The following is a 22,283-nucleotide window of genomic DNA, read 5'->3' as shown; positions in this document are numbered from 1 at the left end:
GGGTGCATGGCCATCTCCGTGGCGCTGGAAGAGAGCCTCAGGGGCGCGAGGCAGGCAGGGAGGAGGTGGCGGCCTCAGCACGCGCCGTGCCCGCCTTCGCCTCTGCCTACTGGCAGAGGTTGAAGACGACTGGCACTGGCCAGCTGGGCTGGGCCGGCTGGAGGAGCTGGGCCACTACAGTAATAGGCCAGGTGGGCTTTGCTAGGTAGGTTCCTCTCCTTCTAATTCTGTTTCTGTTTTCTATTTATGTTATTTTGTTTTGATTTAGTTTATAACCCAAACCATTTTAATAAATCCTGAAAATAATTGTGGGCATTAAATGAATTATTGCAGATGCCCTTAACTATTTTCAGAATTATTGGAGCATTTAAAAATATTAATAGTATTTAAAAGCCCCAATTCAAATACAATATGGGTTATTTAAAAATCCAGAATGGCCTAAAAAAATATGTGCACCATTTTTGGCAGAGGTTTTCACCTTTATCAAAAATAATGAACTTTTCTAAAGGGCATTCTGGGTTCATTGAAAATATTTTTATTTTGATCCTATAATTGCATTTCATTTGGTGCTAGGTCTTGTCATCCCCATTTCAAATTTTCTGAGTAAAGTAGACATGATGCAACACCATATGTTAGCACTAGGCATTACCAGAACTTGGGATGTGACAACTCACCCCCACTAAAACAAGAATCTCATCCCGAGATTCAAGTCGTGAGGTAAGAAGACAGAGGGGGCACAAGCTAACACAGTCTTCACAATCCAGGTTGCACTTCATAGGAACGTTGATTCGATCATCATCTTTGACTCGACGTCTTGCTATGAGGACTCCATCCAACATGACAACGGGAAGAAAAGGAGAATCTAGAGGAGTCGATCTTCTCGAAGATCGAGCAACCGACGGTCAACTCACACAACGAGACATAGCGACACCTGTCGAGATGAGACACGATACAGACATCAAGAATGATGGAAATGAGCATATGACAAGGTTTAAATAAGTAGCGGAATTCCCACACCTAGGAGGGTGGCGAATGGTGTCAACGTAGCGAGGAGTTGGGTTGCCATGATACCACAATGAGACACCTTAAGGAAGGTGACTCGAAGAACTATTCCCTTAAGTGGCAAAAAGAATTACTTTTGATTCAGAGATCATTGACACTCTTTGAACCAGCCTAAGGCAAACCACAACAATCGTTTGGCGGAGTACGAAGGGATGGCATACCCCGACTAGAATGGATGATGTGGACTACCTTGTTGAAGACAATGCAATGGATGATTTTTGCTTATCATCGGAAATGGATGGGACCCATGGTAAGTCCACTTTTGAAGATGATCCTGAACAACAGCTGCTGAGGTGTAAGCTGGGAACAAAATGCAAATGTTGGGAATGATTCTAGTAACTAGGGAGAAGGTTCACCGGCAAAGGTGATTCCACCAATTGGATGGCTATCGAACAACTGAGAGAACGGAGGCATATTCCAGTTAAAGACAACATCAGAACCTAGTGCCTGAGCGTGCTCTCAAGAACTTGAGCATTTCCATACTCATCAAGGTCTTACCAACATCCGTGCCGAGGATCCTGGGAACACATCTTACTACCATGATGAATAGTGATGGACAATGCGGGTGCAAAGGAAGATAACACTTTCTCATATTTCACCTTGGCGAGGCCAAGGGAAAGAAATCTGGATGATCGACCGAGAGACATTTAGCTCTCTGCTTCTAATGTTCTCCTTGATGTACTGGTTACCACGGTCATGCTTTAAAGCATCAACATAGCCATCAAGTAGTGGTCGGACTTCGAAATACACAAAAATCCATAAGGAACTACTATTGGAATAAATTCTACGAGATCCTTATGGGGAGGTGGCCAACTTACTCAATCAAGATACTACAATAATAGGCCTTTCGGCTAGGTGTGTTGGCCACGACATCCACGTTACCGGTTACAGAGAGACCAACATTATAGTTCTTGGAGTAGGTTCCAACCATCATATCTGCCTGAGATTCAGATCTGGTTGGTGTCAGGATATTCCAGACTCATCGAGTCTGGAAAGAAAATGAAAGTTTGCAACACAAATCGACGAGATGACATTGTGAGATTCTCAGGAAATGTACTATGGTAGTACGCTCCAAAACATGAGCTGGTTCTGCTAAACACATGTGAACATGTTGTCCCAGACAAGCATGATCACATAGTAGTCTTACAATGAAACACTGCCGAGTCCTAGTTGGGAACCATCATCAAGGATATCGAAGTCCTTGCATAAGTCATATGATTAGCTCTTATGAAGAAACTTCTTTTCCCTGAACAAATCAGCCAGTGGCTTGGTGTGCTAGGAACACATATGGAGTGGAGGTAATTAATCTACAAAACCATAGAATACTTCGCACGTATGCATGACTGATTTGGGATGATTCCAAGGGAAACAAAACAATCTTTCTCAAACTCACGGCGGCAACTTGCACCAAGTGCACATGAATTCGAGGAAGTCACTTCTTCCATCCAACATATGCTTCATGAACGGGACACGAAGGCATTGCTTACAAGTTTTCAACACTAGGTTGATGTTCAACATGAATCATGGGGGAGACAAAATGTTGTTGATGGGCTCAACAACAACTCATCGGAATTTCCATATCACTGGACTTCCACCATCATGTGAACACGATGATAGTATTGGTCCGACCAAAAGAGGTAATGGTGTATGCTCGAGGGATCAACCACGGGTAAGACAACATTACGAACATCGTTGGTTCTGATTTGATTTAACGATAGCCCATACTCAAGTCAAAGTTTTGACAAGACAATAGATCCAACAACTGATCACGAGGATCAATTGGTGAAGATATCATCTTTCTTCAACACATACACAACACAAAGATATCCCTTCAGGAAGAACCAAATTCGGAAAAGCCTTTTATCTTCCAACTCTCCAAGTTGCTGTTCAGCTTAACCAACTAGCTCAGGGGTATCCAACACAGATTCTTGGAGAAGGGGTGGTTTACAAGAAACCAGCTTGATCACGAGCTCAACATAACGGTCAGGTGACAACCAGGTAATACTTCCGAGAAGATATTCGGAAAATCATGAACCACCGATATGTTACTAAGCTCGAGATCAACCTTGCTTTTCAGGGCAAGATGATATGATCAAAAGAGTGAGGGATTGACACAATCCTAACTCATTGATCGAAGGGTGCCCCAACAAAAATGGGCTAGGTAGCACGATCAGTCCTAGGATGGTGATTCAATAACCAACACGCTAAGGATGATGTTAATGCACATTAACTACCAAGCAACGCGGTTGCTAGGAGTATTGATTTCACACATCACGACTCACTTGCCGGTATTCCGGTTACAATAACACAGGAACCAAGGAATGAACAATGATGGCAAGAAGTATCACCGCGTCAAGAATTCATAAGAGAAGGTGCAACTCTCATGACTCTCCTGACATAAGGAGGCAACACTCCAAGGTAGAATAGAACAGAAGCTAGATTGGCATTCTGATCTGCGGAATACAACTGCTTTGACCCAATCCCAGAGATGGATGAGGTACTGGAGTTTGTTTCTCCTAGTCATTCCGGAATAGAATGGCTTGACGGACCACAAGAATAATAGGCATCGATGAGCACAAATGCACACATACTCTTGACTATCAATTGATAGAAGATGGTCGGGATACAACTGAAGAGGAACAACTCGAGGAACATATAACTTTATGAGTTGTGGATGCATAGATTAGTATGTCGAACCAAGTTCGACATGTTTTTGCCGGATAACCCATGCAGAGAGGTAGGACTGGCAGAGTCACAATTATGAATGGAGAACTCCTCAAGAGTACTCTGATTGTGATCTTTTGGTTCAAATAACTACTGCCATATTGGCTCATGGTATTGGAAGAACGATATACCATAGACCTCGAGGACTATCGCAAGGGTTACTAATATCCTAAAGGAACTATCAAACACTATCAACATGAGGTAAGTAGGGTGAATCTCGGGTTCAAGAACCCATGAATAGAATACCTACCACTACATGGCATCACGGGATGCTTTTGAGAATAATGGCCAGAATCACACACTGGGGATACAAAACATGGCTAGATCACTAGGTGACTCACTAAAACACCTAGGGTCATAGTAATAGCTCCAACATATATGTCGAGGCAACAGAGTACCTCAACTCACCGATTAGTGTGATTAAACTGGCCCAAAAGGACATCGAGAACGGAAGGAAAGGGTTTGCAAATGCATCAGACTATGTAGAGACCTGGCATGACTCAGACAGCATAACGGCTGTAAATGCTCGAAAAGATTTGAGACATTCTGCAAAAATGGTGGCATAACCACTCAACATCACAATATCAAGGTTCTGAGGCCAGTTATGAATATATGGAAGTAGTAGGAACTGAACTGAGGCTTGAACTCAACAATCCTAGGCAACTACGGTTTAATAACACGTCATCCTGAGAGATAGAAGAGAAGCCTAGTTCTTAAACCCCGTAGAAGAGAAGAGGATGACTCAGATCAGAAGGACATAAGGTAAAGGAGTAAAAAGAGCCTTATGTTCCCTTCCACAAACAATTCCCTTACATAGCTAAAGCATTTCTAGACTCGACTTCGACCAGTTTAGCTTGGTAATCCTACAGGCAGTCAGGCTCTGATACCAAAGCTGTCAGGACCCCGATTCTAGGTCACATCGATCTAGCCGGTAACACCTCATATCACTTTGCGGCCTCACGCACGGTATTCCCATGGGTGTCGCCTTACCATGGCCCGAGACCGTTTGCGCCTTTTGGCTCACGTATATGATAATGTCGCTAGCATCCATATGACAGAGAACCCGGGCCGACATGGCTAGTCGTGAACCCAAAGCGGCACTAACCTATGGGGACAGGCATACATGAATCACATCGAGCATGTCGGTCAGCAGCGTGTGAATCCGGGCTGTAGCACTGGGCTAATAGGACTCCGGGAACCCGGACTGTAGCAGGCTAGGCAGGACTTCGGATGTCACCGCGTGACATTTCCCCGAAGGGACAGACACAGGAACGAAGTGAAACACATGCCGGCCAGTCAAGTGATCTGAGCAGTAGTGCTGGGCTAGCAGGACTCTGGTGAACCGGGCTGTAGCGGACTACTATGGCTCAAGGAAGCACTGGACTACATTTCCCCATAAGAGAGGCTGCCAAGGATAAACAACTAGATTGTCGGATCCCACACATACCAAGCATTTCAATCATACACACAATATGCTCGATATGTGTAAATACAACATGGCATCACAACATAACTCTACGACTCAAAGTATTTATTCATTAGGCTCCGAGGAGGAGAGAGTGGGATTGTATCGGAATGAACAAGGGTGTTTTTCTTGCCTGGCACTTCTGAAGATAGTATAGCTCTTCATTGGTGTCATCGAATTCATCGCTGGATCAACGTCTACTAAGGGGCGGGGGGACAAACACCAGCAAACAAGAGGGAACATAATCAATGCAATGCAACAATATGATGCACGCTATGACATGGCAACATGAATGTGTTTTGGGCTAATGCAAGCTAGAACAGATTGGAATGAGTCCATTTGAACCAAGGATTCAAATGCAAACCCATTTCATGAAATCATATTAGTGCATTAACTTGTTTCACCTAAACAGCAAGGTTAAAGTGTTCTAACATGCATGAAACCAGTACATATGGATAGATTGAATTTTTCTGATAATTTTTCATATATAATTTATTTCATTCGGAGTTACGGTTGATTTTCTATGATTTTTAGAAGTTTTGGACATTTTCTGAAATAAATAAATCATTTAAGATTTATTTAAATTCCAGAAAGCATTACTGCGTCAGCCTGACGTCAGAATGATGTCAGCAGGTCAACAGGGGCTGGTCAGGGTCAAACCTGACCAGTAGGACCCACTGGTCAGTGACTCAGTCCACTAACTGAGTTAGTTAGTGTTAAACTAACCCTAACCAGGCTGTTAGCAGGGCGGGGCCTGCATGTCAATGTCTACTTTAGTTAACTAAATTAGTTAGCTCTAATTAATCTCGAGTTAACTAATTAGGGGCTTGGGCCCACATGTCAGAGGCTAACTAAACTAACTAAATAAATTAACACTAACCTGGGTTAATTAGCAGGGCTGGCCCCACGCGTCAGTGACCCAGGGTGGTCAAACCCTGGTCAGACGGGGTCAAACCCCTGGGTCAACTCAGTCAAACCTGACGGCGACTAACCGCCGGCGAGGTCCGAGACGGCGGCGATGCGCGGAATCGCAGCACAGGCCACGGTTCGAGGCGCGGATGGCACCGTTGGGACCCTGAGCCTCGTCCGCGTCGGCTGGTGCTAGCAGGGTCGCCGGAGACGACCTAGATCGACGGCGATGTCCGCTTCCACGGCGGCCAGAGTTCGGTGAAGATGGACAACGTGCTACGGTGCACGGGAGGACGAGTGGGTAGGTGTTCTGGGTTCCTGGGAACGCGCTGAGGACGAAAACATGCTCTGATGCCATGTTTGCGGGCTCTAGCCACGGCGGCGACATGGCCGGCAGCGAGCAAGCTTTCGGGAAGGGTGGTGGAGCTAGCTAGGGCGCAAATTAGGCAACAGGGCATGGGGAAACGGTGCAGCGGCTCACCGCAGTTCTTCTGGTGCTGCTGGCGAGGCAGGGGAGGCACGGGGTCCGGCGAATCGACGACGAGGTCGCTGGCGGCCGAAGGTTGAAGAAGAGCTCGAAGGCGACGCTACAGGGCTTCCGGCGGGGCGTGGTTCGGTGAGGGGGTCGAGGACGACGTCGTGGAACTCGTGGGCACAACCGAGGGGCGAGGGGGTAGCTGTGGCCGTGGTGGTTCTCGTCGGTGGCGGCGGCCGCGTTCGGTGGTGCGAGGGAGAGAGACAGGGGAGGGGATGAGCACGAGGGGGGGAGGAGTGAGAGGGCCTGGGGGTGCGTGGCCGTCTCCGTGGCGCTGGAAGAGAGCCTCAGGGGCGCGAGGCAGGCAGGGAGGAGGTGGCGGCCTCAGCACGCGCCGTGCCCGCCTTCGCCTCTACCTACTGGCAGAGGTTGAAGACGACTGGCACTGGCCAGCTGGGCTGGGCCGGCTGGAGGAGCTGGGCCACTATAGTAACGTGCCAGGTGGGCTTTGCCAGGTAGGTTCCTCTCCTTCTAATTCTATTTCTGTTTTCTATTTATGTTATTTTATTTTGATTTAGTTTATAACCCAAACCATTTTAATAAATCCTGAAAATAATTGTGGGCATTAAATGAATTATTGTAGATGCCCTTACCTATTTTCAGAATTATTGGAGCATTGAAAAATATTAATAGTATTTAAAAGCCCCAATTCAAATACAATATGGGTTATTCAAAAATCCAGAATGGCCTAAAAAATATGTGCATCATTTTTGGCAGAGGTTTTCACCTTTATCAAAAATAATGAACTTTTCTAAAGGGCATTCTGGGTTCATTGAAAATATTTTTATTTTGATCCTAATTGCATTTCATTTGGTGCTAGGGCTTGTCATCCCCATTTCAAATTTTCTGAGTAAAGTAGACATGATGCAACACCATATGTTAGCACTAGGCATTACCAGAACTTGGGATGTGACAACCTTCGATGTGAAGCTGAAGATGATCGAGGGGCGGCACGCAGAGTGCATAGGTGCCTTAATAAGCAAAATCGTTGATGCTCCATGGCTAGAGGGTTCCTTCCCAGAGGTGTCCAGATTGTGGCAGCGGGATTGGTTTTACATCACAGCTCCCAGAAGTGCCAAGTGGGTATCCGCCCCCACCTTTCGCTCGGGCCCCCCATCGCAACTGATGTCATGGACCAGCAGGGGGTTGAGATGGGGTCCAGCAAAGGACGTGCCAATTTTGCAAAGCCGTATCCGGGATCTCTTTGAGGGAGATTTCAGTCTGGGTATGGTAATGCAAGTTATGCTAGTTCGTCGAGTCCAGCCTTGCAAACGTCGGCCTCTCCGTATGTGGGAATTCAACCAGAAAGGACCGTGAGCTATTCAGCATTTCCTCGGCATGACACTCGAAGAGATGTACAAATCGTTCTTCGGACCCCAAATAGATTGTCTGGACACCACCGAGGATGTGGGTTTGAGCTGCAACCACCCTGCTACCCAAGTAAGTAATCCCATGGCTGAACCCGCTGTCCTTCTGTTTATCATGGCATCATTCTAAAGAATCGCTCTTTGACCAGGACTGGATAACAAAGGCGAAGATGATCAGGTGTTCGGCCCCTTTCCTGAGGGCTTGGACAATCTGGTACTAGACAAGATGCTCGAGCCGGCACCTTATCTAGTGCCCTCAAAGGAAGATGAAGGGGGGAATAAAGAGGGCGAAAGCGGGCCTCACTCGCTACTCATTCCAACTGGGTGAATGAGCGCCTCCACGAGGGAGGATAACCAGGGGAAAATCTCACATTGTCTCTCCCCGGGGAAGAGGACTACCTCTGAAGATCCGGAAACTAAGGTTTCCAAACGGGAGAAGAAATCTTCGTCAGAGGGTCCTGCCTCGGAGGGTATTCTTGCCGCACAATGTCCGCGCGGGGATCAGCCCTCTATCAAGCTGTAAGTAATCAAAAAGTACTTGATAGTGAAAATATCCTACCTTACTTCCGAAGACAATAACCGATGCTTATAAATTGTAATCCAGATCGTAGCCTTCTCGACAGAGTTCGTCTTTGGGGGATCTTCTTCCGGAGATGATGGAAAGCGAAACGCCTCCCCTAACACCCCGCCTCATGAGGCGGGCGACCGTGAAGTGTCGTCGCGGAGGGTATCTCCGGATCCGCCAAGGCGAGAGGATAACCCTTTGGCTACCCGGAATCCCCAGTATCCGGCTCCTAAGGAGAGCGGCAGCAAGAGTCCGGAACCGTACAGTGTGCGGTCGGACGCACTGAAGGATCTTCTGGGGCAAGCGGCCGTCTCGGAAGCGCATCGTACGCTGATGGGTACGGTAATTGAAAGGATTTCATCCACTGAAAGCGGATTGCATGAAGTCGTTAAGAGTCTGCTGAAAGGCTTTGAGGTACATGAAATAGTGTATGTTTTTGATAGTACCACATACATTAGGTGTGCCCTATGCAGATAGTAGCCCCTGAGACTCTGGTTGTCGTCGAGAACGGCGGCAACCCGAGGATCATATTCCCAGGTAATAACCCGACTGCCTTTATGTGCAGGTTGCTGATGCTCCAGTGGCTAGCCGAACTGATGGGTTTACCGAGCTAAAGCAGCAACTTGATGCGGCCAATGCCGATATCGTGCTTGTCAGCCAGCGGCTTGACGAGGCACAGGGTAAGTGATTTCTCTGGTGATCGTCACATAATAAGAGGAGCATGATGTCAGTATCTTTAATATGTTGTGACTGCGGATGGAGCTGCCACCATGGAGACCCTTCGGGCGGAGCTTGCCTGAGCCAAGGAACAAGCAAGGAGTAGCAATGCAGCCGCTCTAAAGGCGGCCAAAGAGTTGAGGGCCGAACAAGCCGCGCATTGCGAGAGCAAGGAAAGAATGGCCAAAATGGATGTAGAGTTAAAAGATGTCGCTGACCATTACCAGCTTCTTGAAGAAGAAATCCGAGCGAGGGCGACGGACCTGCAGAAGGCCCTGGTAGCTGCCAAGGAAGCCCGATCCAAAATTAGAGTGATGAAGGAGGAGCTGCATCAAACTGTAGATATCGTGTCTGGGAAGCCCTTCTTGTTGCGGACTAAATTCGGAGATCCGAAGTATGCTCCTCTTGACCGACTACGGAGTTCTGCGGATGCCTACGTGGATTTGGCTGCAAGTGCTGCTGATGCGGCCGAGTACTTCAAGGATCAGAAAGATCACGAAGTGGAAAAGCTGTTATGGTCATAGTTTCATGCTCCAGTCCGTCCGCTGCTGTTGAATGAGAGAATGGACGAGTGGGCCGAGCTCCATAGGTTGTCCGGACTTGCCGTGAGGTCCGTTGTGGATCATCTGTGGCCGGGAGGACCAAGGCCGAATAACTATTTTAGTTTAGTGCAACAATTCCTTGGTGTTGTGCCCCGCATCGATGCTATGAAGAGATCGGCGTGCATAGAGGGTGCGCGGATGGCCTTTGCCCGTGTCAAGACATACTGGGCGGAGATGGAGGCCACCACTGTTGTGACACAGGGTTCAGCCGTAGGCTGAGTAGCCGCCGAGCACTACTTTGAAGAAGTTCTTGAAGGCGCTCGTTCGATTGAGGCTCAGTGCTCGAAGAATATTATGTTCTAGTGACATGTACTTCCATTGTAAAAACAATGTTTTATTGAGTTATCAAGGCTGTATTCATACTTTTGCCCAAAAGTACTATGTGCCTCTTGTGCGGCCCTTTATGTATATATGTATATAACCTGAAAGTTTGCAGTCGTCGGCTTCCGCCCCCATGCATATAATGCGGGGGTGTTCGCAGAAAACACGTATTCACACTTGATCCAACATCTTGGTCCATTAAGGAGGTGGTAGCGCAGCGAATGAGGCAATCGGGCTATATTGCTTTAACACTTTCACTTAGCCATAGGAGTTTGACGGTGGGGCTACTATATAGCCCCTGGTACTTATGCTCTCGTCCGAATAGGGGGCGCGTACGTACATGACCGGGAAACAACCCTTCGTTAATGCGGAGGAATCCCGAAGATTCCGCTGAGTCATCGAGTGGTTGACCAGTCTCTCGATGTATCATGACAGTCAATTTTCGGCGTTCTCTACTGAGGTGCTCATCCGGATGAACCAGGGCACAATCGCAGTAGTTCTCCCAGTGCTACCTTAGCCGATATAACGGAACATAAGGTACCAAAACATGGGAGTCGGGCAAACCCAACATTTGACCAAAGACATGATTCGGAGCTGATGCATATAGGGCCAAACTCGCGATGCCGAACACTCCCTAAGGTGTTCGGTCTTTATAACATATACCGGGCTAAACAAGGCCCTTAATAATAAACCCCATGTGTCCAGGTACGTGCAATATCCTAACGTGGCCACATGCCAATAACGTCAGCATCCTTCTTGGTTGTGTGGAGTATCCGGAGGATGCGAGCAACAAGAGACAGTAAAAAAGGTTTACACAGGGTCTTAATCTAAAAAGAAACCTTTGGGCGGGTCCCTGCTGCATGTCTGCGCCTGTGTCTCCGTTGTGCCGTTTCCTGGACGGGTGTAGCACGATTGTCATCTGTAAAAGGAAAGAACTTAGGTGAAAGTTGTCGTGCCAAAAAAGGAATTGGTTATTATCAATGAACTATCAAAATTCAAGAGAAGTCAAGTTGAGCCGGGCTGGCCCTGATTACACGCGGGAAGCCCCTGGTATCGTCTATGAGGGTTTGATCATCAAACCAATCTCATGTATATGTGGTGGAGCGCTGAACTCGTCTAACCGTGTCCGTGGTCTTGACGACCTGTCATTTTTTCTGGTTGGTGAGGTCGTCTAGTTTGCGGCTGTTAAAGCCGCCGCATCCTCTTCCGCACGTAAAAAACGTTTGGTATTTCCGCTAACTGTGATGATGCCACGTGGACCGGGCATCTTAAGTTTGAGAAAAGCATAATGCGGTATTGCATTAAAATGAGTGAAAGCCGTTCTTCCGAGTAGTGCTTGATAACCACTTCGGAATGGAGCGACGTGGAAAGTTAACCTTTCGCTTCGGAAGTTATCGGGAGAACCGAATACAACCTCTAGCAGTAGAGAGCCCGTACAGCGGGCCTCTTGGCCTGGTATTACTCCATTGAAGGTACTATTATTGTGGCTTATTTGTGTCGGGTCTATCCCCATTTTGCGGACTGTGTCCTGATATATGAGATTTAGATCACTGCCGCCGTCCAGGAGGACTCGTGTGAAATGGTACCCATTTATTATTGGGTCTAACACCAAGGCCGCCAGTCCTTCGAGCCAGATACTTGTCGCGTGATCCATCAGGCCAACCAGGGGTTGAACCTAGGGGTGACGGGCTCTATGGCGCGTGTGTCTCGGAGTGCATGCTTGCTTCTCCTCTTCGTGACATGGATCACGTTTACCGTTTTAACCTTTGGTGGGAACTTTTTCTGTCCTCCGGTGCTTTTCTGGTGAGGTTCATCCTCGTCTTCGCTTGGTGTCTCTTCCCCTTTATGTTCGGCGTTTAGCTTACCGGCCTGCTTGAAGACCCAACATTCTCTGTGGGTATGATTTGCAGGTTTGTCGGGGGTGACGTGAATCTGACAGAGCTTGTCAAGAATCTTGTTTAGGCCAGGTTGTCCTTCTCCGCTGCCTTTGAAAGGCTTTTTCCGCTGACCTGGTCGAGAGCCCCTGAATCCGGCGTTTACCGCCGTATTATCTGGGCTACCTTCTTTATTTCGACGCTTGTTTTTGTTGCATCGTGGTTTTCCATTGCCATCCCTAACTTCGGATGTGCTTGGGTCGCTGGTGCTGCTACGGGCCAACCAGCTGTCTTCGCCCACGCAAAAGCGGGTCATTAGGCTTGTTAGGGCTGCCATTGTTCTCGGTTCTTCTTGGCCGAGGTGTCTGGCGAGCCATTCGTCTCGGACACTGTGTTTAAAAGTTGCTAAGGCTTCGGCGTCCGGACAGTCAACGATTTGGTTCTTCTTGGTGAGGAACCTGTTCCAAAGCTTTCGGGCGGACTCTCCGGACTGTTGGATTATATGACTAAAGTCGTCTGCATCTGGAGGTCGGACATAAGTCCCTTGAAAATTAGCCCGAAAAGCGTCCTCGAGCTCCTCCCAACTTCCAATTGAGTTTTCGGGGAGGCTTTTCAGCCAGTGCCGAGCTGGCCCTTTAAGCTTGAGGGGCAAGTATTTAATGGCATGGAGATCGTCTCCGCGAGCCATATGAATATGGAGGATAAAGTCCTCGATCCAGACTCCAGGGTCTGTGGTCCCGTCATACGCCTCTATGTTCACTGGTTTGAATCATTCTAGGAATTCGTGATCCAGCACCTCATCGGTGAAACATAGGGGGTGTGCAGCACCCCTGTATTGGGATATGCCATGGTGTTCGGACGGTTGTAGTATTCAGTTTTGATTTTGTACCAGAGCGCGCTTCCTAGATCCATAGATGGATCTGGTCGCGCCGGATTTTTGGCGCAAGTTCTCATGTAGATCTTGTGTTGACTTATGTGCGACTTTGTTAGCCGCTCTATCGCGGTCACAAGGTGGTGGATCCGGCCGGTTGGCCGTATCATTTTTCGGCTGCGTGGGCTCTAAGGCCTCATCGTCGAATTCAGGTAATAGCTTGCGCTTTGGATAGCTATTTGTGTGGTAACTTCCACCATACTTTGTTTCATTGTCGAGCACTTTGTTCCACCTGCTGTTGAGCGTATCTTGTGCGGCCTTAAGACTTTGCTTCTGCTTCTTCAGGCTCCTTGCTGTGGCAATAAGCCTTCTGCGGAGGTTCTCTTGCTCCAAGTGCGTTTCCGAGATGATGTGTGCATCTTCGTCCGGACTGTTTTCCTCCCCAGACGGGGTTTGATGAGGTTTATCCTTAGCGTCGCCGTGTTCAGATGCCGGATCCGTACTATGTTCGCCGTTTGCATCTTGAACGTGCTCTGCCACCGGGGTGGTGCAGTCGTCGTTTCTTCTAGAGTCGACTGGACTGTTATTTCCTCTTGCGTTGTTATCGCTGTTTTTGCTATGGCGGGACTTAGAGCAACGCCGCTGACGTTGGTGCTTGGGTTGCTTGGAGGGGTCATCCTCCGCTGTCTCTTCGCCATTGCCCTCTTTGGGTGTATCCACCATGTATATGTCATGTGATGAAGTGGTTGTCCGGCACCCTGTGGGCGCTGGTTCCTGTTCGTCTCCTGCATCTTCATTCATGCCGTCGATGTCTTCGGAGTCGAAGTTGAGCATGTCGGTTAAGTCGTCGACAGTGGCTACCAAGTGGGTGGTGGGTGGGCAGCGAATTTCTTCGTCGTCCGCATCCCATCCTAGCCGAACATAGTTCGGCCAAGGTTCTCCTGACAGGGAGAGAGACCTTAATGTATTTAGCAGATCGCCGAAAGGTGAGTGCTGAAAGATATCCGCGGAGGTGAACTCCATGATCAGCGCCCAATCGGGTTCGACGGGCATGGATGTAAGCTGCTCGGAGTCCGTGGCCGGAGATAAATCCAATGGTTCGGCGACACGGCTCTTGTAAGGGGTAAAGTCAGCATCCGGCTCTATTGCCGCTAAGAGCGTGGCCTCCGTGGTGGGGTCTGTCCCTCCGCTCTCGGATGGCGCAATTTGTTCCGGATTGACGGACGGAGTAGTTGCAGATGCGATCTCCCGAATGTTGTCCGATGATAGAGTTATGTCATGCTCGTCGTGACTATGCGGCGCACCTGACACAGGCTCGAATCCGTCGAAGATCAAGTCTCCGCAGATGTCGGCAGTGTAGTTCAAGTTTCCGAATCTGACCTGATGGCCAGGGGCGTAACTCTCGATCGGTTCCAGATGGCCAAGCGAATTGGCCCACAGTATGGAGTTGCCGAATACAAGGATCTGTTCGGGGAGGAAAACCTCACCCTGGACCGCATAGCTACCGATGATCGAAGGAGCCATCAAGCCTTATGGTGACGACACAGTGGAACTCTCAATGAAAGCACCAATGTCGGTGTCAAAACCGGCGGATATCGGGTAGGGGGTCCCGAACTGTGCGTCTAAGGCAGATGGTAATAGGAGGCGGGGGACACGATGTTTACCCAGGTTCGGGCCCTCTTGATGGAGCTAATACCCTATGTCCTGCTTGATTGTTCTTGATGATATGAGTATTACAAGAGTTGATCTACCACGAGATCGTAGAGGCTAAACCCTAGAAGCTAGCCTATGGTATGATTGTATGTTGTCCTACGGACTAAACCCTCCAGTTTATATAGGCACCGGAGGGGGCTAGGGTTACACAAGGTCGGTTACAAGGGAGGAGATATACATATCTGTATTGCTTAGCTTGCCTTCCACGCCAAATACAGTCACATCCGGACACGGGACGAAGTCTTCATTCTTGTATCTTCATAGTCCAATAGTTCGGCCAAAGGATATAGTCCGGCTATCCAGAGACCCCCTAATCCAGGACTCCCTCAATTACTATTGGAGGTTTTGAATTCCATCTTCCTACTGTCAAGAAGAAATATGATATTCTTATTGTTGGGGACATGCATATCCCCATTGAGGTAACCTAGTGTTATTCAAAAATTCTCCGGTTTCATGTTACTCGGAAAGAGTTTGTTAACAGGACTTGATCAACCTTGTTAGTCGATTCCTTTTGATGAGCACGAGATGAATGAAGTTAGAAAGCACAACTCTCTGTACCCTCCTTTTACTTTCTGTTATTTAGATTAAATAAAGCAAAAATAGTATTTCTGTCTATTTTCTGAATTATCCTTGCAATAAAAATACCTCGAAAATAAAAGTTATCCAAATGTCTTGAAAATGGAATATGATTTTTTGTAGAATATTTAAGAATTTCTGGCACTGAGAACACACGAGAGGGGCCCACAATTTTGCCACGAGGGCACAGGGTGCACCCACCCCCTGCCTCGTGGGCCCCACATGGACCCCCTCCACTTATTCCAGCACCCACTCACTTCGTCTTCCTCTAGAAAAAAATCCTCCCATAGCTCAAACCCGTGTTCTAGCTCATCTTGCTGCCATTTTCGATCTCTTTGCTCAAAGCAATGTCGGTGTCAAAACCGGCGGAATTTGGGTAGGGGGTCCCGAACTGTGCGTCTAAGGTCGATGATAACAGGAGACAGGGGACACAATGTTTACCCAGGTTCGGGCCCTCTCTATGGAGGTAACACCCTACTTCCTGCTTGATTGATCTTGATGAATATGAGTATTACAAGAGTTGATCTACCCTGAGATCGTAATGGCTAAACCCTAAAGGTCTAGCATGTCTGACTATGATTATAAGGATATATGTCTACGAATCTAGCCCTGCGGTTTATATAGACATCGGGGGGATCTAGGGTTACATAAGGTCGGTTATAGAGAAAGGAATCTTCATATTTGGACGCCAAGCTTGCCTTCCACGCCAAGGAGAGTCCCATCCGGACACGGGTAGAGTATTCAGTCTTTGTATCTTCACAGCCCATCAGTCTGGCCCATGTCTAATAGGTCGGACGCCCGAGGACCACTTAGTCCAGGACTCCCTCCGGACACGGGTAGGTTGCTAGTGCAAATGGTAAAACCAAGGTTGGGCATTGCTGGAGGATTTTTATTCAAGGCGAACTGTCAAGGGGTTCCCATTATTACCCAACCGCGTAAGAAACACAAAATCCGAGAACATAACACCGATATGATGGAAACTAGGGCGGCAAGAGTGGAACAAAACACCAGGCATAAGGCCGAGCCTTCCACCATTTACCAAGTATCTAGATGCATTAATTAAATAAGATATATTGTGATATCCCAACAAGTAAACATGTTCCAACAAGGAACAACATCTCCATGTTCCAACAAGGAACAAACTTCAATCTTCACCTGCAACTAACAACGCTATAAGAGGGGCTGAGCAAAGCGGTAACATAGACAAACAACGGTTTGCTAGGACAAGGTGGGTTAGAGGCTTGGTTCAACAATATGGGAGGCATGATAAGCGAGTGGTAGGTATCGCAGCATAGGCATAGCAAAAGAGCGAGCATCTAGCAAGCAAAGATAGAAGTGATTTCGAGGGTATGATCATCTTGCCTGAAATCCCGCAAGGAAGAAGAACGAGTCCATGAAGAAGACAAACGGACGTAGACGAACGGGTCCTCACAAACGCGACGTTATCGGAACCAACCCGAAGAAGCAAACACCGAAAAGAAGCACACAACATAGTAAACAACCAACACATGAACATGATATGATATGCGGGATGCGGTATGCGATGCATATGCATGATTTGACAAGGAATGATTGAACCTGGCCTCAACTTGGAAATCCAAGTGTGCCACTGGAAAGGTGAGGTGATTTCGGTTGAAATTGATATAAAGATCACCGGAATCGGATGCACGGTTTGGAAATGGCAAGCAAAACAAATATGGCACCGGTCTGCGATAAACAGCAAGTAGCCATCTAAATGCAACAAGACTATTATGCTACAGCACTCAAACATGACAACAAAATACATGGCAGGGATTCATTCAAGACACTTGAAAAAAGATGAACACTGAGCTACGGCTAATTCATCCATTAACAGGTTCAAACAAGCATGGCAAAAGAGCAAATGGTAAGCAGGTTTCAGACATAGTGAAATTAACACAAGCCTGGGATTTCAGATCAGGTAGCACACTTTGGAGCATGAAAACTATACGCTACAGGAACTTAACATGGCAAAGCAAGGCACAGCATGGAGCTACTCAAAGAGCTTAACAAAAGTCCCTTAGTGACCTTGAGCCAAAAGGGATCAGAAAATTCAATTACAAGCATGTGAACATGGCAAAAACATAATCAGATTATAGACTTTGTGAAAAACTGGAGCATGCAAATCAGATAGCAAGTAGGCATGTTTATGAGCTCGATGCACACACTATAGAGCAAGGCATGACAATCTAAGCATACACCCATCAAGAATACACATTATACAAGATAGACATGGCAAGAACAACAACATAGCATGCACGGATCAACTACAACATCCTCGGCAAAATCGCTAACAAGTAGACAATCTACCCAGATTCACGAAATCGCAAAAGTAGAGCTCAATTGACTCAAGCTAGGGTGCTCCATAAATGCAAACAAATACACGGATGGATAGAGCACCACAATATCAACAAATCATCCTTACTGATCATCCTCAAAAGAGGCACGGATCACTAGGAAACAACATGAACATATGGCATATTGATAAGAACAGATCAAGGACTTAGAGAAATCCTAAGTCCCTGAAATCAGCATTAACGAATGCACTACTTTGCAAGCTTGTGCTAGTCACCACACATATCCCAAAAATACATGGATAGCACCTCTATAAAGATGGCATGGCATATAACAAAACTCATGTAGAGCTTAGGAGCATATCATGCAGACATTAATCATGGCAAAAATGACAAATAGCTATTTGGTGCAGCAGATCTGACAATTAACTCAAATAGCTCTCTTCCAACAGCATTTCGGGCATCAAGATGAGCTCAAATGAAAATAGTGCAATGAGATGAAATGATGTACTCTCTGAGACGAACATTTTGATATGCTATATGCACAAATCGGAGTTACGGGTGCAAAGTTACGACATGATGAACATGGACATTTGAATCTGGAAATCTCGGGGACTTAGTAGAAATATCACCTTCCGAAACGGATCTAGGGTTTCGGGCACGCCGAACGAGGTTCGCCTGGATCTTCGCCAGAAGAGGTCGATCTCGCCAGAGAACTTGACGGTTAGGAGGACGGGGAGGCCGATGTGGTGGACGGCGGCCGGAGTCGGCGCCGGAGTTGAGGCCGGACTGCGGCGGCGGGCATGGAGGAGGTCGCCGGCGCTGGAGCTTGCGACGGCGAGGCGAAGGTCCGGCGGGCGGCGTCGCGGTGGCGGTGGCCGAAGCAGTTGCTCCGCGGCGGAGCGGCGAAGAGGCTGCCGGGCGGCGCGCCCCGGCGGGCAGCGCGTGCCTCGGGAGGCCGCGGGCAGGCGCGCGGTCGCGCTCGGGCCGGGCGGGCCGGCCTTGGGCCCGCAGGGCCGCGGCGGCGCAGGCGAGGAGAGAGAAGGCGGCGGAGACAGGTGGCGAAGCGGGATTTGATAGCGGCGGCAGCGGGGGGGTGACGTGGCGGCATCTGATAGGGCGGAGTGAGGTGGCGGCGGCGGCGGCTGGACATGTCCGGCCGGTGGGAGAAGTGTCCGGCGGCGCGAAGGGAGTGGATCTAGGGTTTGGTCTGCGCGGAAATTTCGGAGGGAGACACATATATATGTAGAGGGAGCTAGGAGAGTCCAAATGAGGTGCGGTTTGCGGCCACGCGATCGTGATCGAATGACCGAGATGATGGAGAGGGTTTAGGTGGGTTTTGGGCCACTTTGGAAGGGTGTTGGGCTGCAACACACATGAGGCCTTCTCGGTCCCTCGGTTAACCGTTGGAGCATCAAACGAAGTCCAAATGGCACGAAACATGACAGGCGGTCTACCAGTAGTAAACCAAGGCCGCATTGGCAAGTCTCGGTGCAATCCGGAAATGTTTAACACCCGCACACGAAAAGAGGGAGAAAGGGGCACCGAGTGACATAGGAGCGCCGGATTGCAAAACGGACAACGGGGAAAATGCTCGGATGCATGAGACGAACATGTATGCAAATGAAATGCACATGATGACATGATATGCAATGCATGACACGCAAGCAATGACAAGGCAACAACAGCGAATAACTGGACGACACCTGGCACATCAGTCTCGGGGCGTTACAACACTCCACCGCTACGAGAGGATCTCGTCCCGAGATCTAGAATGGCACCGGAGGAACAACGGAAGAGTAAAGAGGAGAGGTAAAACTAAGTTGCTTCTTTGACAAATGAGTGAAACCACGAGCCTTGAGAGGTTGAACAAATTGAAAGAAAGAATGCAACGAGAATGAGCGAAGTTGAAATCACCCCGTTCGGAAAAAAGAACAAGGAAGAACAAATTCGGGCAGCACTCCAGTTGAGAAGGGATGCAAGACTTGATAAGGCAAAAAGAACTTGAGCAAAGGGGCACAATACTCCGGTTAAAACAAGAGAGGGAAGGAATAAGAATGATATAATTTGGACATCACTTCGACTGTAAATGGAAGAAATTGAACATGATCTTGCCAAAACGAGATGAGGAGTGAAAAGAGCAGCATCACAATGCCTCTGGAACAAATGAAAGAATGCAATGAAAAGAACGGAGAAGAAAACAACATGTTCTACCTCAAATGAATTTGAGAGAGCATCCTTAAAAAGAAGGATTTAACGGAGTTGTTGGGAAATCAACAACGAAAGGAATAAGCTTGATATGGTCGTATGGAATACATCTCAAATTATGAGGTGACAACCTGCCACTCATGGAAAAAGAATTGGATTGGAATGAACAAGGAGACGAGAAAGTATTTCACCGGGAGGACAAAGAAGAACTTGGGTCCTTTATAAGCACCATAGATAGCAACAATCCTTAGGGAAAGCTTTAGGTGAAATATAACCCAAGGTAACTCCAATGACGGGATTGATGGATTTAAAATACCTCATTCTTAATAATATGTGAATCATGAAACATGAACTCAAATTATCAAGAATGACATAATACCACATCCAATAATATGGTAGAAAGAATTTGCACTCCGGATTGCAAGATGAAGAATCTTAAGCTCCTCTGAAAAGAATCTTGATGATCACTTCGAGAAGGAATTAAATCCTTGATGAACCAACATGTAGAACCTTCATGAAGAGCTCCGGTAAACAAAGGAATGATCAAACGGAAGGCAAGAGAAGTTGAAAACACAAGGTGAATCCTTGTAATGATTAGATGAAGCTTCGTGGTGAAATGATTGAGAGAACTTGGGACTCCAGGAAAAGAATAGATAACGCATCTCGAATCGAGAATTTGATATGATGAACCACTCCAGAAAAAGAATTAATCACTTGGATGGAACAAGAATAAGAATCACATTATGCTTATCCTTCAACAATTTAATTGCTGACAAGCAACGGATTTGACATACTACTTATCCTCGTAGAAAGATTAAGATAGATGTAGCGCAAACTTGAGAAAGTCTTCAACGATCCACCGGTAGAATTGAAACCACGAACGAATTGATACGGAAGAGAAATCTTGAACGAACCACCGTAAGAATTGGTTAAGAACAAAGGGAAGATAAAGAAACACCGGGAAGAATCAGCCAATAAACGAAGATGCCTGTGAGAAATTAGATCCATGATAACGAAGAGATCATGAGCTGATTTGAGGATATTTGAACGAAGTACTGGTAAGATTTAGAGTATGAGAGCTGAAAGCTGGAATGAATAAATCTTACATGGTGGGCTCCAGATAATCAAACTTAAAAGACTCCTGAATTAATCCGGATGGGTGGAAAGAAATCTCACAATTGAAAATAACTATGAGAGGATGGCAACAAACTAGAGCCACGAATCTTGAAGAGAATGAAGCAAGATATGGAGGAAAAACTCTTCTTCGGTCTTCATAATCTGAGAATGACGACGAGAAATACCATCATGAATTATTGAGGCACACTGGAATGAAGAATGGAAAAAATTGAGCCAACGATGAAAATAATGTGGACGATCTTGGAGAAAAACATAAGACTGATGATAATTCATTCTTACGTCAAACTTTGAGATGAATTTGAAAAGCTCCGGGAGAAATAAGAAGAGTCAGGTAAGATCCTGGAAAAAGACCTGTGGGTTAGGGCCCACTCAAAAGATACACCGTCGAACGATTTAAAAGAGGGAATGCCCCGATTGAATTAAATGGCTAGAATGAGATAACATCCTCGAAAGAGTTTGAACGAAGGCATAGTGGAAACATGAATCTTCGAGATATCGTGAGCACTCCGGAACAATAGAATAGCGAGAGGTGAACGATTAAGAATTGCACCGGCATGAGCAAGAATTGAAATGAGGAAAAGGTATGATCAACAAAGCTTGACTTGAAACCACCGGAGAAGAAAAGAACGAAGAGTGATTAACTAGAAGCTCTGTTAGAACCTTCATGAGAATCACCGGATGCGAATATTGACTGAAAAGAATGAAGAGACTTCACATGAATAAAATGGATATTTGATTAAGAATTCCGAGTCCTCGAAGAAAACAAGGGAGGGAGGGCGGGAAAAACAAAGGCAACTTGGGATGGATGAAACGAACACCGTTGAGAAAGCTGAGATTGAATCTTGCGGATATTGAAAAGATCGGATCGACTTGAAGAGAAGTACACCTGTTAAAAAGGATTGACATGGCAATCTCGATGATCATGAAGGATTAGTATTCACATACAAATATGAGAACACCACATAGAAAAAAGATGGAATCCACATTTGACTTCGAAGCAACTCGAATACCACAACTGAAAACAAAACAAAGGATTGGCTTGCAGAATAAGCCAGAACAAACATATGATAGAGATTTCGTCCGAAGTTTTCGTGGTGGGGCCTACACGGGCTCGGTCGTACAGCACCATCATGTACAAAGCAGTGCACATGACATACGAAGCGTCCCCGAGTCGGCATAGCCAAGGACTCTTTTAGACACAACGAGACCACTGTAAAACCGACCATGAATAGGCGAACCACTAGACGTCGAACCCCAATTTCATATCATACAACTGTCGGAAAGATATCCTAAGAGCTACTTGAATTCCCACTTATAAACTCCCG

The sequence above is a fragment of the Triticum dicoccoides genome, chromosome 2A, assembly GCF_002162155.2.
Source record: "Triticum dicoccoides isolate Atlit2015 ecotype Zavitan chromosome 2A, WEW_v2.0, whole genome shotgun sequence".
In the NCBI taxonomy this organism is placed as follows: domain Eukaryota; kingdom Viridiplantae; phylum Streptophyta; class Magnoliopsida; order Poales; family Poaceae; genus Triticum; species Triticum dicoccoides.
Note: the sequence above shows the minus strand (reverse complement) of the source record.